The sequence below is a fragment of the Myxine glutinosa genome, chromosome 2, assembly GCF_964187855.1.
Source record: "Myxine glutinosa chromosome 2, kmMyxGlut1.1, whole genome shotgun sequence".
Taxonomy (NCBI): domain Eukaryota; kingdom Metazoa; phylum Chordata; class Myxini; order Myxiniformes; family Myxinidae; genus Myxine; species Myxine glutinosa.
Genome location: NC_136262.1, coordinates 155,952,358 through 155,957,474, shown reverse-complemented (window position 1 = coordinate 155,957,474; position 5,117 = coordinate 155,952,358). Strand labels below are relative to the sequence as shown.

Below are 5,117 nucleotides of genomic sequence, written 5' to 3'. Positions count from 1 at the left end.
AAAACAATATTAACACTAATAATGTCCCACTTCCCCAAGGCGTTTTTCTTGCAGTGATAACATGAATAACCGAAAGTTATTCTGCCGTTTCTGTGGGAGCAATAGGAAAGTAAAAATATTATAAACCACAAAGACGTATGCTTAGCTTTTTAAACAGTCGCTAATGCTCTTTATAACACAAAATAAAGAAATTTGGAGGAATCCCGACATCCGTGAAGTATTGTTTACTTGCAGAACTGAAGGAAGATCGACTGTACTCTATATGACCCACAAATGTTGCGTTAATGATGGCCATTTCTGCCGCCACCGTGGCATTTTTCGTGGCGAACGTTTGAAACTCGCTCCTGCTGTTTGACACGAAACTGAAAGGGAGAAGCTCGGGTTGTGCTCCTTTTCCAAGCAGCTAGCTCGCGCTTGCCAAGCCAGCCATTCCTTAACGGTTTTGAATGGAGTGCTTTGTCAAATGCTTAAACCACTTGGCGATCTCTCCACACGAAACTTGGTAAATGAACACACACCCAATGTTCTTGAGACCCGCGCATCGATCGACTGTAATCGATATAACCCAAAGAGGAATGACCCTTCCTGTCCCTCCCGGAGTCTTTGGGTGTACTTGTCTTGATGAACTCACAAAATACAGGATCACTGCTCACCTCCACTCATTTGTTCTTCTGCCTGCGAAACCAACTCCCCCAGCGTATTCAGTTCCATTCTGGTGACCAATAAATAAAAGTGTAGGCCCCTGTGAGGTTTGAACTCACGACCCCTGGTTTACGAGACCAGTGCTCTAACCACTGAGCTAAGGAGCCAAATTTGATGGTTGCTTTTGTCGATAATGATCCCGATATATACCTGGAAGGAGATTTCATCAGAAAGGACATCTCCTTTGGAAAGATCCTGAAGCGAACTGTTCTGTCGACTCCAACTCAAGTGAAGAATGAATTACCCCGCGCTCGCGATGAGAAAAGCATGGTTCGGGGATCGGTTGCGTTTGTGTGGCGTACATGCGTACGTATGTACATGCGTGTCTGCATTTTTAATATTCACTTTCTTGACAACCGTTGGTCCGATTGACACGAAATTTTACCTGAGGAGCGCCTCCGCCTGCAGAAATTATTTATTGGACGCCATCTTGGGAAAAACATTACACCTCTCTAGAGTCCCTGTATAAAGAGAGTTGCGCCATGCGCTGACCCGAGATATCTGGTCACGTGATTTCGTGGCGCCATTTTGTGTCTAACTTCACCGTGCGTGAACGTCAGCTTGGTACGGGAATGTTGTTTATTGCCAAACAAAATGACCGGTTGTTCTGCTTTTGGTTGTTCAAACCAATCTGGGAAATATAAGATGTATAGATTTCCAAGTGATAAAGTCAGAAGACAAATTTGGGAAGCGAAAGTCAGACGAAAGAGCTGGAAAGCGATCGACTCCTCGAGACTCTGCCAGGTAGGCCCACGCCGCTTGATGATCGATGTTCAAAAGCAATTCTATCTGCTCGGTTTTTTTTTGGTTGTCTGTCCGTTGAAAACCCTTTTAAAGGGAAGTGATTTGTGTTTGTTTATAATCTTCAAGGAGCTGACCAAAAATGCATTTCCATGGGAAGAACCCTGCTCAATTTTTTTCGGGTAGTCCTAGCGGATCGTGAGCAGTCTCTCCGTCTGTAGTCATATTCAAGTCTTCACTTGTCGGAGTAGTGATGAGTTTCACTTGTGAGGAGTGAACGGAGTAGTGATGAGTCTCACTTGTGAGGAATGAACGGAGCAGTGATGAGTCACTTGTGAGGAGTGAACGGAGTAGTGATGAGTCTCACTTGTGAGGAGTGAACGGAGTAGTGATGAGTCTCACTTGTGAGGAGTGAACGGAGTAGTGATGAGTTTCACTTGTGAGGAGTGAACGTAGTGGGATGAAGTGTTGGTCTGGTCAGAGTGTTGTATTACGGGCAGAGTTTTCTTATGGTCTGAATGTATGAATCATGTTCTGTACTGAATGTATGAACCAAGTTTTGTACTGAATGTTTACTGTGTTGGCCTCATCGTGTTCCTGGTGAAATTAAACAAGTTATGGTGAATACGACGTCTTATCTGTGCTTTTCCATATCTGTTCGACTAGACGAACCGTGCACACTGCAGGTATTTTTTAAAGTTTTTTCTCTGTTTAATTACGACTTGGCGCAGTCGAAAATTAAGTGTTAATTAAGTCGCCAGCTATGAAACATATTAATCGATCAGGCAATATCCATCAGAGTTCTGGGCAAGGGTGTAGTAATAAATGAACGTTTCAATCTTACTAGATGCCGATGACGTTTTCCTTATGTCAGAGACAGAAGCTGACTTGCAGCTTGTTAAATCATTACAATGGAAATTGAATATAAATGTCGATAAAACTAAAGTTGTACACTATAGAAATATGGCAATACCACGTACAGAATTTGTTTTAAGTGTGTTAGACTATATGTCGGCTGGAAGTCCTACACCGGAATTGCTCTCGGCACCCTTTAAAAAATATTGGATATGCCCACACTCCTTTCTAAAAGTTATTAAAATTCAGAGAACGACAGCATTGGTTTGTCTTACTTATAATGTTAGCTCTTATATGCAGTGTTGGCTTGTAATATGCATTGCCATACCACTTTTAATATCACCACACAGCTCTTTTTCACGGCAATAGCTGAGTTTTTGACAAAACAAATATCACCTGTATGTAATAATAAGACTAAATATGTGTAGTAAAATTTTTTTTAGCAGGTTTAGAATATATCACCCCATATCGCGAATGTACATGTATATCTAATCCGACACACTTAGACACAAAATGGCGTCCAAATTTGAGTTGACACAACTCTCTATATACAGGGACTCTACACCTCTCTATCTCCAAAACAGCTCAATGGAAAAACCTGAAACATGGTTGATTGTGAAGTACTCCCCATGGGGAATAAGATGTGTTAATGATGACGTCATCGGTGCCTTCATTATGAAGTCATAATTCGACAAGTACAACGCCTGATCTGATCAGTATGATTTTTTTTTTAATCTGCAACTGTTAGTCTGATGGACACGACATTTTAACCATGGGAGCGCCTCCTCCTGCATAATATTTTATTAATTATGACGTCATAGATCACGTGGAACAGGCGCCATCTTTGAAAAAATTCACACCTCTATCTCTGAAACCACTCCATGGAAAAAATTGAGACCTGGTGCGTTGTCAACTACTCCTCAAGGGGAATAAGATATGTTAATGACTAGCCGAATGCACCTGGCGTTGCCCGGGTTCTTTTTGAATGAATTTACGACAATAATTCAGCTTTTACTCGCGGCCATAGAAGATTGACGACAATAATTTAGCTCAGCTTTTGATTGCGAAATGGGCCCAGCCCGGCCGAGGTGGGGCTCGACCAGCCTCACCACCGAGCCTATAACCTTCCCGGGGCCCGTCCCGACATTTTTGGTTTCCTTTTGAATGCATTTACTACTATAATTCAGCTTTTCTCGCGACCGTAGAAGATTTACTACAATAATTCAGCTTTTACTCGCGGCCATAGAAGATTGACTACAATAATTCAGCTTTTACTCGCGGCCATAGAAGATTGACTACAATAATTCAGCTTTTACTCACGGCCATAGAAGATTGACTACAATAATTCAGCTTTTACTCGCGGCCATAGAAGATTGACTACAATAATTCAGCTTTTACTCACGGCCATAGAAGATTGACTACAATAATTCAGCTTTTACCCGCGACCGTAGAAGATTGACTACAATAATTCAGCTCAGCTTTTGATTGCGAAATGGGCCCAGCCTGGCCGAGGTGGGCCTCGACCGGCCTCACCACCGAGCCGATAACCTTCCCGGGGCCCGTCCCGACATTTTTGGTTTCCTTTTGAATGCATTTACTACTATAATTCAGCTTTTACCTGCGGCCATAGAAGATTGACGACAATAATTTAGCTCAGCTTTTGATTGCGAAATGGGCCCAGCCCGGCCGAGGTGGGGCTCGACCGGCCTCACCACCGAGCCTATAACCTTCCCGGGGCCCGTCCCGACATTTTTGGTTTCCTTTTGAATGCATTTACTACTATAATTCAGCTTTTCTCGCGACCGTAGAAGATTTACTACAATAATTCAGCTTTTACTCGCGGCCATAGAAGATTGACTACAATAATTCAGCTTTTACTCGCGGCCATAGAAGATTGACTACAATAATTCAGCTTTTACCCGCGACCGTAGAAGATTGACTCCAATAATTCAGCTCAGCTTTTGATTGCGAAATGGGTCCAGCCTGGCCGAGGTGGGCCTCGACCAGCCTCACCACCGAGCCTATAACCTTCCCGGGGCCCGTCCCGACATTTTTTGTATTGGAGGTTTCCTCCTATCTTTCACCGTTCAGGAGATTAGCTTGCGCAGACAAACAAACAAACAAACAAAGAAAAACTTTCTTTTATATATATAGAAGATGATGTCACCAGTGCCTTAATTAAGATGTAATAATTCGACAAATGCAACACTTGATCTGATCAGTATGAAAATTTTTTTTTTATCTGAAACGATTAGTCCGATGGACGTCACATTTTAACCATAGGAGCGCCTCCTCCCGTGGAATATTTTAATGATAATTATGACGTCATAGATCACGTGGAACAGGCGCCATCTTGGAAAAACGATGCACCTCTATATCTCTGAAACCGCTCCAGGCGCTCCATGTAAAGAAAATTGAAACATGGTGCGTTGTCAAGTACTCCCCATGGGGGAATAAGATGTGTTAATGATGATGTCATCAGTGCTTTAATTATGATGTCATAATTTGACAAGTGCAACGCTTGATTTGATAAGTATGAATCTTTTTTTCTCTGCAATTATTGGTCGATTGATACGAAATTTCACCATAGGAGCATCTCCTGTAGACTGATATAATGATAATTATGACGTCATATGTCACGTAATACAGGCGCCATCTTGGAAAAACTTCACACCTCTATATCTATGAAACCACTCCATGGAAAAAATTGAAACATGGCTCATTGTCACCGACTCCCCATGGGAAATAAGATATGTTAATGATCATGTCATCAGTGGCTTCGTTATGACGTCATAATTCGACAAATACAATACTTATCC

At 42.3% G+C, this 5,117-nt stretch overlaps 1 non-coding gene across 1 annotated transcript; it reads right to left on the bottom strand.

The window, feature by feature from the left end:
• Nucleotides 1-736: 736 nt before the first annotated feature.
• On the bottom strand, nucleotides 737-809 carry TRNAT-UGU (transfer RNA threonine (anticodon UGU)). The gene has a single exon. It is a non-coding gene; the product is annotated as a tRNA-Thr (tRNA).
• Nucleotides 810-5,117: the final 4,308 nt, after the last annotated feature.